Source organism: Lactuca saligna, chromosome 8 (assembly GCF_052625555.1).
Source record: "Lactuca saligna cultivar CGN05327 chromosome 8, ASM5262555v1, whole genome shotgun sequence".
In the NCBI taxonomy this organism is placed as follows: domain Eukaryota; kingdom Viridiplantae; phylum Streptophyta; class Magnoliopsida; order Asterales; family Asteraceae; genus Lactuca; species Lactuca saligna.
Window position 1 is genome coordinate 131,797,582 of NC_136424.1, and position 13,463 is coordinate 131,811,044.

The window sequence follows — 13,463 nt, forward strand, 5'->3', positions numbered from 1 at the left end:
GTTCAACTCCTTTTGGTCGAAAATGTGTTGTAGGCTTTTATGGTCAGTGAAGATAGTGCACTTGGTTTCGTAGAGGTAATGTCTCCATATCTTCAATGCGAAGACCATTGCTCCCAACTCTAGGTCGTGAGTTATATAATTGACTTCATGTGCCTTCAGCTGCCTTGAAGCATAAGCAATAACCTTTCCTCACTGCATGAGCATACAGCCTAAGTCATGATTGGATGCATCACAGTAGACAACGAAGTCCTCCGTCCCTTCAGGTAGAGATAGGATACGTGCACTGCAGTAGGGCCTGCTTCAACGTTTGGAATGTAGTATCTTGTTTTTCACTCCAATAAAAGGGTACGCCTTTCTGAGTCGGAGTGCTTAGGGGTTTGGCAATTTTGGATAAATTTTGGATGAACCTGCGATAATAGCCAGCGAGGCCCAAGAATTGACGAATTTCTATGGGCGTCATCGGTGCTGACCAGTTCTCTATCGCTTTGATTTTGGACGGGTCCATGTGTATGCCTTCCTCACTTACCACGTGACCTAGGAAGGTTACTTTCTGAATCCAAAATTCACACTTGGAGAATTGTGTGTAAAGCTTCTCCGTTCTTAGAGTTTCCAACACTAATCTCAAGTGTTGTGTGTGATGTCCCTCGATTCTAGAGTAGACAAGTATATCGTCGATAAACACAATAACGAAATTGTCTAGGAAAGGATGGCACACCCGATTCATCAGGTCCATGAATACCACTGGTGTTGTGGTTAGACCGAAAGGCATTAATACGAACTCGTAGTGACCATATCGAGTCCGAAATGCTATTTTAGGAACATCGCTCTCGTGGACTCGTAACTGATGGTAGCCTGACCTTAGGTCTATCTTTGAGAAGTAGTTGGCTCCTTAAAGTTGATCAAAGAGGTGATCGACTTGAGGAAGAGGGTAACGGTTTTTGACAGTGAGCTTGTTCAGTTCGCGGTAGTCGTTGCACATCGGAAAGGATCCATCCTTTTTTTCACAAATAAAATCAGGGCTCCCCAGGGTGAGGAACTCGGTCTGATGAATCCTTTGCTGGGCAGTTCATTGAGCTGTCTGGATAACTCTTGCATTTCTGCTGGCGCTAAGAGGTATGGGGATTTAGCTACGGGGGTAGCTTCGAGGATTAAGTCGATGCGAAACTCGAATTGGCGCTCAGGAGGAATTCCCAGGATCTCTTCAGGAAAGTTGCAGACTTTGGGGATGCTCTCGAGGTCCTTAACTTCCTGTTTCTCATTAACAACATTGTAACAACCAAAATTTCGAAACAACTAAAACTTTTCAAAACAATCCATTTTAATAACGTTGTTACAAAAAGGTTTTTAATACATTATTTAACAGAGTATTTTCCCAGGTCCATTTCATAAAACACCAACGCGAGGAACGATACGATCACGCCTTTGCCTTGCCACAGACTCCTGAGAACCTGAAAACATAAAAAAAAAAAATAATAAAAAAAAAATAAAAATAAAAACCACAACTGTAAACCTGAAAGCTTAGTGAGATACCCCCAACATACCAACCACATATACGCCCTTCCAGGCCATAATCTTCCGGTCCAAAACATATCGCCTTCCGGCCCATATCGTAATGCCTACCGGCCCATAACACATTGCCTTCCGGCCCATAACATATTGCCTTCCGGCCCATAACATATCGCCTTCCGGCCCGCAACGTAAAAGCATATATATATCATGATAGAACATAGAACAACCATTCATACCGGGTTACACTCCAAACCAGACAACCGTACACATAACATATCATTACCCTAACCAAGATACCAGCCTAGCCGATCACCAGCATAACATCACCCTACGACTCAGCCAACATAATAATTATGCACATACGCCTTTCCAGGCCATGACCTTCCGGTCCACATCGCATTGCCTTCCGGCCCACAACATGTAATGCCTTCCGGCCCACAACATATAATGCCTTCCGGCCCCTATCCCGCAATATCATACAACAGAACATTACCCGGATTTCCATCCGATAAAAAGGTCGGCCTTGGTGCCCTAAACCCGATAGATATAGTGAGGATAACTCACCTCGAAACTGCCGACTGAACAGATAACCCAAGCTGCTCCGATCACTGATATGATCTCCACCACTGGACAGCTACCAATGCACTGAACTCAAAACCATAATCAACAATTACCAAAATACCCCTGGAAACCACTGGTCAACCCTTGGTCAAAGACTGGGTCAAAGTCAACCCCTGACTGACCCTACTCGCCGAGTCAACCCTATGACTCGCCGAGTTCCCAACTCAAAACTTCACTCAATCCGCGACCTAACTCGCCGAGTCACCCCGAGACTCGCCGAGTCCAACAACTCTGAGTCCACTCGCACATAACTCACCGAGTCATCCCTTGACTCGCCGATTCTTCGACTCAACCAGAAAATATTGGGACTCTTCGACAAGACTCGCCGAGTCCAAGAACAGACTCGCCGAGTCTAAGGCTATCTTCAACCTACTCGCCGAGTTGTTCATCCAACTCGTCAAGTTCCAGCTCATCTTCAAGCAACTCGTCGAGTCCACCCATGTGACTCGCCGAGTACCACCGGTCTCCATCCAAACAGAAGCGTTCCAGACCATGCAATTGATCCAAAACATAGATCTAGCCTCCTACAACTCAACCATCACGTAAAGTGGCAATCTTTACGTGAATCCAAAGAGATCTATGCATTTTGCACATTAAGGCTAAGGTTTGGGATAAGATAGCTTCATCCAACACTCAACACAGGGACTTTCCTGCATTCCAACTCTCCTCCATTCCAGATCTGAGGTAGCAACCTCAGATCTAACCTCTAGATTCCAATATCACCCAAGATAAGCTTCCCTCAAACCCCAAAATGAATAAACAAGATAACAACAGCCTAAGAACGAGATATTACCTCAAAAGAACGCCCCAATTTGCAAGGAACCCGAATCCAAGCAAAGCCCCTTGCTCCACACCTTCTAACTTCCAAACTTTCTTCAACAAATACTTCTCCAAGCCCCAATCCACTCAATAATGGTGCTTCTCCAGGATTTTAGGGTTTCAGGGACTCAAAGGGGTGATAAAGGGGCTGGGGAGGAAACATAATGCTCTTTATATAGGGCTCAACCCCAAGAATTAGGGTTTTCTCCACTCAGCGCCTACTCACCGAGTCCATCTCATTGACTCGCCGAGTCGGCTATTTAACACGCGACCAAGTCGCGACTCTACTCGCCGAGTCCATCCATGGACTCGCCGAGTCACTCTTTCCCAAATTACACTTTTAGCCCTTCAACTCAACTCTTGCTATTTCGGGATGTTACAAACATGGGATAGAAATGCATGACACTCCTTTCGTGGAAGTTTTTAGGCTTTGATGCACGAAATGATGTGAAGGTTTGAGCTGAGTTTATCGCCATAAATCAAGAGGGATTCTCCAGAGGGAAGAATGAGAAGGATAGTTTTTTCGTAACAAAGGATATCAGCACCACGGGGGCTCAACCAATCAATGCCGATGATGACGTTGAAGCTCTTTATGGAAACTGGCATAAGGTCGATGGGAAATGAATGATCGTTTAAGGTAAGGGTACAGTCGATGAATATGTTGTTAGTGCTTTCTTTCTCACCGTTAGCCATCTCAACGGTAAATGTTTCGGTTAGGGGTTGAGGTTTACGTTTGAGGAGATGCTTGAATGCATGACTAAAAAACTTCTCTCTGCACAAAATCGAAAAGAATGCATGCATAAGAATTTTTGAGGAGGAACGTACGCGTAACAATGGTAGGTCAGCAACTGCCTCCTTTTGTCCTATCGCTAGGACTCTCCCCGTGTTGCCATATGTTGCTGCCTTGGGGTAGTTTCTCTTGTATTACCTGACCTCACCACAACTGTAATAAGCTTGACCGACACCTGCTACATATGCCTAATTAGTTGGTTGGACTGGTGTTCTGCAACTTCTAGCCATGTGACCCTTCTTGCCATAGTTGTTGGAGAGCATTTCACGGCATGGGCCGGAAATGTGACGATGATAGTTGCATTTGCTACACCAAGGGAGGGTACCAATTTATCTGCTGGTAGGTGCTTGAGTTGTCGGAACAGCGGCAGGAGTAGTAGCAGCATGGACTGCTACTGCTTGCTATTTCTTGGAGGGCTCCTGAGATGACTAGCCCTTTTGTTGCTTCCAGAACTTTCATTTCTCGCCACTCCCTTTCGTTGGTTCAGGAGCGGTTGTTACTTTATCCAGATCAACCACATGATCTATGAGAGTCTGCACCAGGCACTTGGCACTGTCAAAAGCGATTGGCTTGGCAGCCAAGACATTTCCTTGAGTTAGGGGCGTCAATCCCCAAATGTATCTCTCTATTTTCTTGCTTTCCGGGGGTGACCATTCCCAAGAAAAGAAGTGCTAGATCCTCAAACCTATAAGTGTAGGCAGCAATGTCAGCACCCTTCATCTTTAGGTTCCAGAGTTCATGTTCTAGTTTTTGCATCTCGCCGCGTGAGCAGTACTCAGCGAGCATGAGCTCCTTCAAGCTCTCCCAACCCATAGCATTTGCTACTGGTAGGGTTAGGGATTTGACCCAAATATTCCACCACATCAAAGCTCTGTTAATGAAAGTGCAAGCAGAGAATTTCACTTTGTTGGTTTCGGAACAAGAGCAAATTTCGAAGATAGACTTGATCTTCTTAAACCATCGAGTCAGGGCAATAACACCTCTGTTGCCATCAAAAGATGTGGGTTTTGCATTCATGAAGACTTTATAGGAGCACTCTTTCTGATACCCTTGACCACCTTCATGATTTTGGGAATGAATACCACTGCCGGAACCACCAGGATTTATTTGTGACAAAGCAGCAGTAACAGCTGCCTGGAACATAACAGGATCGAATTGAGGAGGTGGTGGTGGTGTTGGATCCGTCGAGGAATTGTTGTTCTTTTTATTGGGTCTTTTCTTTGGAGACATCTTGTTCTATATAAGGAAGAAGAAGATGATAAGTCCCTCTGACTTTAGAATCAAGAGATATGAAACAAGGTATATCTCTATATGATAGATAAAGTGTTCTACTAAGCGATAAACAGGAAAGAGTTACTAAAACAAGTAAACTATCGTTAAGAAAGAATGAGTAGCAACACTTGGAATGAATTTCTACAATGTATTCAGCTTTGACTAAAATGATGGGTTTTGAGCATTCTAAGACTCCTATGGTGTACATGCAACCGTAGACACCTTTGATCTATGTTTTCTCTAATACACATGCAAAATTGATTTTTCCAAGGTTTACTTCCTAACTAGCATGGCATGGGGAACATGTAATATAAAACTACTATAAGTACATACCTTTGTTTTTGCTTGGATTCCTTGAAGACTTTGTGAGCCTAGAACCCCAAATGTTGTGCCTCAAATGCTTCACACAACACTTCAAGACTTGGAATAACTTAAGAGAATACACTTGCACTCAAAATCGGTTATGCCCTCTTTGAACGCACTAGTAGTCTGATTTTGCTAGCTATAGGGCTCCTTTTATAGTGTTGTCACAATTAGGGTTTACACATAAATGCCCTTAATTCTCATGACTCCTCATTTCTAATGATCCATGGGTTTGTAACTCCCATGAACTATCCATGGAGCTCCAAATGGTTATAACCCAACTCCATAAACCATGGATCATAAATCAACCGTAAAAGATTAGATGATTGTCATAATCAACCCTATATATTTATTTGTCTCATTTTGATCGCCAAATTAATTCTAAAATAATACTTGATCAACACTAATTAAATAATACTATTATTAATATATTGAACTTATAATATATTAATAATCACAAGTGTCCTTTCTCTCATTTAGTTTATCCAAGTATTGCAATGCCATGCAACCCAAATGGACCATGATGGGTCAGGTCAAGTACATACCAAATAAAGTTATGGACTTAGACACTATATCCAACAGTCTTCCACTTGGACAAGTCTAATAAGTATATTTGCAGATATGACCTCAGGATCCGACTAGCAATCGTAGCTCTTTCAAAGTCTCTCGGAACTGAGCTGATAATGATACGCCATTTAAGATAAGTGATCATATAATCCTCTGCTCTCAATATATCAGCTGGAAAAAACATGGAATATGGTCTTACTTATTGTCCAACATTTGTTTCTCGATCTCTGATTTGTTTCGACATAGATCTAAATTGAACACATCAATTAGGTTCTGACCGTGCCCGGTACATAATTCAATACCAAATCATCGAGGGGCCCAGATATCGCTTCTATTTCTAGAAGGAACAGATAAACTTCGACTCATATGCTTGTACTGACTACTTGTTGAATTATGCACAAAAGCATGTTTTATAACATCAAGTGATGCAAGTGAGCTTGGGTTGAATCCAATACTCAAGACTTATGAGCTCTCATGAATGTTGTAGCAACCATTGTTATGTCTCATGCAACTTAGATAGATCTTACAAGCCAAATTCATGACAGTCTTGATTCATATTTACTTCCAACATATGACCGACTGTGGAGAGTTTGAATAAAATAATTATTCTGGAATCAAAACACACAAAATTGAAACCATAGTAAACGATTAATATAAGATAGTAACACTTTACTCATAAATAAATAACAACTTTTATTTAATCATCAAAATGTCAATTACATTTTACAAGTTTCATATAACTATCCAATTATTAAAACTAATATTATCCTTCAGTCCTATGCGCCTCGCATGTTGTAGATACTTAACCCTACTCAGTCCCTTCGTGAGTGGGTCTGCTAGGTTCTCATCCGATGATGCCCTATTTGCAATGAGGAGTCCTTCTTCTATTCAATGTCTGATGAAATGGTATTTTCTGTGAATGTTCCTAGATCTCCCGTGGTCTCTTGGTTCCTTAGCCAAAGCAACTGCACTTTCGCTTTCATAGAAAATTTCCATTGGCTCCTTTATAGCTGGTACAACTCCAAGGTCTCCGATGAAGTTCTTTAGCCATATCGCCTCCTTTGCTGCTTCACTCACTTGTATGTACTTTGATTCACAAGTAAAATCAGCTATTGTCTCCTGCGTGGAACTTTTCCAAGTAATTGCTCCTCCATTTAGGATAAAGACCCAGCCTGACTGAGAGCGGAAATTATCCCTATCAGTATGCATCACTATATCCTTCCACTCTCAAGTCATCACTGTGTGACATCCCTAAAATTTTGGCCAGAAAAGACCGATTTTCATTTATGTTTTTAAAATAATTTCAGAGTAAATCCTTTTGATTGGAAAGAGTTGTTGAATTTGTTCCCAAAAACAAAACGTGATAAAATAATATTTACCAAAGCATTTCATAAAAGAAATGTATTTCCATTATATAATCAAAACTCGGGATGTCATGTTCTGATAGAGATCATAAAGCATAAACGATAACATTACAAGTCATTCAACAAATATATACATATACAGACTTGTAAACAAAACAACTTGATGATTCATCCATCTTATGCCCTTGCGCCACTTCCTGTAATACAAATAAAACTGAGTGGGTCAGGCTTGGGAGCCTAGTCAGCATATAGGGTTTTCAACCCATAATTAATAATTATATTTAATTCCACCAACCAACAATAACCCAATTACTCATTCCCGTTATTCTCACATTACGTCCCTATAACAACTAACACAAGGGACCTAGTCTTAGAATATTTCATAGGGGCGACAACACATGCATTCAGGGGTTTCCCAGCAATATATGTCAAATAAGGCAACCATGAGGGGGATGGAGTACAGCGAATGAACACCCAAGTTCATTAACACCTACAGGTGGTGAACCTGCTAGCGTTCTACAGGATTGTCTAGAAAAGTATGTGGTCGTCATCTAAACTCCGCTAGATGACTGAATCAAAAACAACATCGAGGCCTCTCATATGTTTATCACACAACTATCTACCCATGTTCTACCCGACATATTAGTAGATAAAAATCTATATTTTTATACATAGATTAAAACTTGTATAGTATTCTCATTCAATACATATTCCAAACAACAGATGAGACACATACACATAACATGTATTTCATAGAGAATAAATCATATCTATGAGATAGAAGAAAATGAATATACATTCACGCACATAACAACAAAATATACACATAACACGTATTTCATATAAAATACTTCATAATTATGCGTTAGAAGAAAGTAACCACACACTCACTTGATCAGAAGATGATTGGACAGCACTACGGCTTGTAGAAGTAGTATTCTTCAGTAGATCTGGAAGATCTTCACAAAAACCAGACTCCTCGCGGGCAGAGCTTCGGCTCGGGAATTGCACTTCTTGGGATCTTCGGGGCTTCGGGACTTGCTTCGGGGATCGGGAATGATACCGGGGCTTCGGGATAATTCTTGCACGAAAAAACGATGCAAAAACGCGAGAAAAATGGAAGAAATGAGAAAAGAACTCGGTTGCCCTCGACATCCTTTTATAGGGGGCTGGAACTTCGATTTTTGTTGGGCGTAAATTGAAATTACGCTGGGCGTAATGAAGATAGGGTCGCTGACTCCCCCCCACCCCCCCTTCGGATAATATCGGTATTTTATATTTAAATTAAATATCGAAAATATTTAATAAACTTCAGAAATTCATATCTTCCTCATACGGACTCCGTTTTCGACGTTCTTTATATCCACGTGTAGGTGAGACTATGTTCTACAACTTTCGTTTAGACTCCGTCGGCTCATTTTGAATTTATTTTTATTATTTATTTTTAATAGGCCGGGACAGGAAAACATCGTTATAAATTCATAACTTCTTCATCCGACGTCCGTTTTCACCTATCTTTTTATCGTTTTACTAATATTAACAAGACCTTCGATTCTCATTTAGATTGTTTCAGCTAAAAACCGCTCGATCTCAAATCGAGTATTCAGGTTGCATACTGCTAAGTCGAAGCTTCGAAAAATCATAACTTCCTCATATGAAGTCAGATTTGGGCGTTCTTTTTATGCACGCTCTCGGTTTAACGAACTCTACGAGTTTCGTTTAGATCACTAAGGATAAATATTTCTCGAACGTAAATTTCACTTTTTACGTCATTCAGAGTTGTCGGTTTTGTCGCGAAACTTCGACAGGTCGTAACTTCTTCGTTATAACTCAGATTTCGGCATTCTTTATATCTTTGGAATCCTTGTTTTGACCACTACATCTTTATGCAAAGATATTGGGCTTATCTCATACTTTAATTTTGATGCTTATTTTATTCTTAATTCATTAAATTATAATAATTAAGAAAATAAACACATAATTCACATAATACTCAAATATTTCATCATTAATACTTCAAAAAGAGTTACAAGGGTTAACCTAGACCATTACATCAATGATAATGCCTAGCCTAAAAACGCAGGCTTTACACACTACCACCAAGAGTAAGGACCCAGTCCTTAGTCCTCCGTACATACTTGAGAATGTTCTTTACCGTAGTCCAGTGAGCCTTGCCAAGGTTCCCTTGATATCTCCTGACCATGCTCAAAGCAAAGGCCACATTAGGGCGAGTACAAGTCATAGCATACATGGTAGAGCCTACAGCAGAAGCATATGGTATATGACTCATCTATGCTATCTCAATCTCTATACTCGGACTCTGAGTCTTACTCAGCTTGACATTACTCTGGATAGGTAATTCCCCTTTCTTGGATTCTTGCATGCAGAACCTTTTCAGCACCTTATCCAAGTAGGTACTTTAACTAAGTCCAATTAGTCTCTTACTCCTGTCTCTCATTTTCTTTATCCCTAGGATATATGCAACTTCTCCAAGATCCTTCATAGCGAAACACTTCCCAAGCCAGGACTTAACCTCCTGCAAGGTTGGGATGTCATTTCCTATGAGTAATATGCCATCCACATACAACACCAGAAAGCTGACAATGATCCCACTAGCCCTAACATATACATGTGACTCATCTTCGCTCCTTGAAAAGACAAACTCTTTGACTTTCTCATCGAAGCAAAGATTCCATCTACGAGATGCTTGTTTTAATCCATAAATGGATTTCTCAAGCTTGCACACCCTATTAGGATACTTTGCATCGACAAAACCCTCTGGCTGAGCCATGTAAACATCCTCAGCCAACTTTCGACTAAGGAAAGCGGTTTTGACATCCATTTGCCATATTTCATAGTCATGAAATGCAGCTATAGCCAGCAAAACTCTAATAGACTTAATCTTTGCTGCTAGTGAAAAGCTCTCATCATAGTCAACTCCTGGAGTTTGAGTAAAGCCCTTCGCCACCAGTCTTGCTTTGTAGGTGTGTACCTTTCAATCCATGTCAGTCTTCTTTTTGAAGATCCATTTGCACCCAACTATATTACGACCTGGTACATTGTCAACCAAGTTCCACACTTGATTGTCATACATGGACTGAATCTCGCTATCTATAGCCTCCTTCCATTTAGCAGACTCAAGGCCTGCCATGGCTTCCCTGTAATTATTAAGTTCATACAAATCTATTAGTGTACTATCACTAATAAATGAATCACCTTCAGTGGTGATGTGATAAACATAATAAAACTCAGGTGTGTTCCTAACTCTAGTGGAACGCCTCGGAGGTACAGACTCATCTATCGGCTCAACAGGAGTTTCCTCCTCAAGTTAGTTGGTAGTATTTGAGGTTCCTTCACCACTTGACTCTTGAAGCTATTCAAGGTCAATTTTCCCCCCACTGTCCCCTTGGCTTATAAATTCTCTCTCACGAAAGATGTGACTTCCCCAATTTCACGGCCAGAAAAGACCAATTTTGTTTATGCTTGTTTGAAAATCAGAGAAATATTTTACATAAAAGTGTTGCAGAATTTATTCCCAAAATAAAAATATGATAAAGATTTATCAAAGCATTTCCGTAGAAATGTGTTTCATTAAAAAGACTCGGGGTGTCATGTTCGATATAGATCAAAAGCATAAACAGTACATTATAATCCTTACAACAGTTATTTACAACTACTGGCCTATAATCCAAAAATCTCTCATCATCATCCAAATTATGCTCTGGGTCCACTACGTGTAAAACAGAAAGTTGAGTGGGTTAGGCTTGGGAGCCTGGTGAGCATATAGGGTTTCCAACCCACAAATAATAATAAATTTATTAATTTCATCGATCAACAATAAATTTATTAATTTTATCAAACCAACAATAACCCTGATTACCCATTCCCGTTATCCTCACTTTATGTCCCTAAACACCTATACAAGGGACCTAGTCTAAGGATTTTATCATCGGGATGGACTTTACTGCTAAGGGGGTTCCTTAGCCATATATGTCCGTAAGCTAACCATGAGGGGGATGGAGTACACCGGTGAACATCAAGCCCACAAACACCTACAGGTTGCGAGCCTGCTAGCATTCCACTAGACTGTCTAGAAGAGTCTATGGTCGTCATCCATACTCTGCTAGATGACTGGAACAAAAACAACATCGAGGCCTCTCATCATTTTAACACACATCAATTATTTCGTCTACCCATGTTTTACACAACATATTTGTAGATAAAAATACATATACAGTTTATAATTTGTATAAAACATTTATTCAACAGTCATCTCAAATAAACAATCAATATAATTACACATAGCACGTATTTTATAGAAAATACTTCATATCTATGTGTAAGATGAAAGTGACTATACACTCACTTGATTTGATGATAATCGGGTAGCACTTCGTTTCTTAAAATGATTATTTTTGATAAAACCAGGAGTTTTATTGAGAAACCAGGCTCTGCGGGGGTTGGAGCTTCAAAACCGAAAAGATAAAAATTTCCGGGTCTTCGGGCACTTCGGGACATATTCCGGGCTTTAAAAATGATACCGGGGCTTGGAGAAAAGTCAAAATAGTCAAAATATGGAGAGAGGGGCCAAAAATGGCAATTTTTCAATCTTGGTCGGCAAATCTCGCAACCCACCTATTTATAGGTTGCGAGACCGAGGATTGCATGGCTGAGAGGAATCCACGTAGCAGCTGCGAGGCTTGGATCCGAAGGCTGAGAAGCGAACACGCGTCGGAAGCAGCGAAGGCCAGCGAGGCTCGGATGTGAGAGTTGCATACGCGTGCAAGCTCGGAAGAACCACCGATGCAAGGCGCGTCGGTCTTCTATTTGACCTCGGCTTCAGACCTATCAGAAGCTGACACGGAGAAGGCACACGTCAGTCTCGGATTTGGCCACAACTCGGTGACGCAGCAGCTTCGGACATGAGGCGAGATCCGGACGAGGGTGACGTGGCTGCTTCTTATCCATGCAAATTTCTCGAAAATTGCACCAAAATCTTCTAAAATCCATAACTTTCTCAAACGGACTCTGTTTTTGACGTTCTTTATATGCACGCGTAGGTAAAATTACGCTCTACAACTTTCGTTTAAACTTCGTTGGCTAATTTTAAATTTAATTTTAATATTATTATTTTTAACAGACCGGGACAGGAAAAATCCGTTAAAAATTCATAACTTCTTCATCCGACGTCCGTTTTCGTCAGTCTTTTATCGTTGTACTACTATTAACGAGACTTTTAATTCTCGTTTAGGTTGCGTCAGCTAAATATCGCTCGATTTTAAATTCGAGTTTTTAGTTGTCTATTGCTCCACTAAAACTTAGAAAAAGCATAACTTTCTCATACGAAGTCAGATTTGGGCGTTCTTTTTATGTATGCTCTTGCTTTAACGAACACTACGACTTCCGTTAAGATTTCTAAGGCTAAAAAAACACTTTATCGTAACTTCACTTTTTACGCTTCCCGGTGTCGTGCCGGTTCCGTCGCGAAACTTCGACAGGTCATAACTTCTTCGTTATAACTCGGATTTTGACGTTCTTTATATCTCCGGAATCCTTGTTTCGGCCACTACAACTTTCTTAAAATATATCGGCTTTTTCTAATATTTATTTTCAATGCTTATGTTCATTATTAATTAATTAAATCATAATAATTAGGCAGATAAGCATATAATTCACATAATATTCAAATAATTCCTCTTTATTACTTCAAAATGAGTTACAAGGGTTGACCTAGACTATTACACCATTATTAATGCTTTTAGCCCAGAAACATGGGCGTTACAAAAGTCTCCTCTTCTTGCTACAAAGACCACATTATCACTAGGTCTATAGAAAAGGTAACCAAAGGATCTCTGTGGGTACCCGATGAAAATACACCTCTCACTTTGAGGTTCAAGCTTATCATGAGTCTCACGCCTCACGAAAGCTTCACAACCCCAAATATTGATGTGGTCTAAATTGGGAAATTCCCATTCCACATCTCGTGAGGTGTTTTGGAAACCTTTTAGTAGGGACTAGATTAACGATATGGGCGGCAGTCTCTAAGGAATACCCCCAGAAATAGATTGGTAACGAAGCTCGACTCATCATGGAACGAACCATATCCAACAAGGTTCGATTACGTCTCTCAGCCACACCATTCAACTATGGTGTCCTGG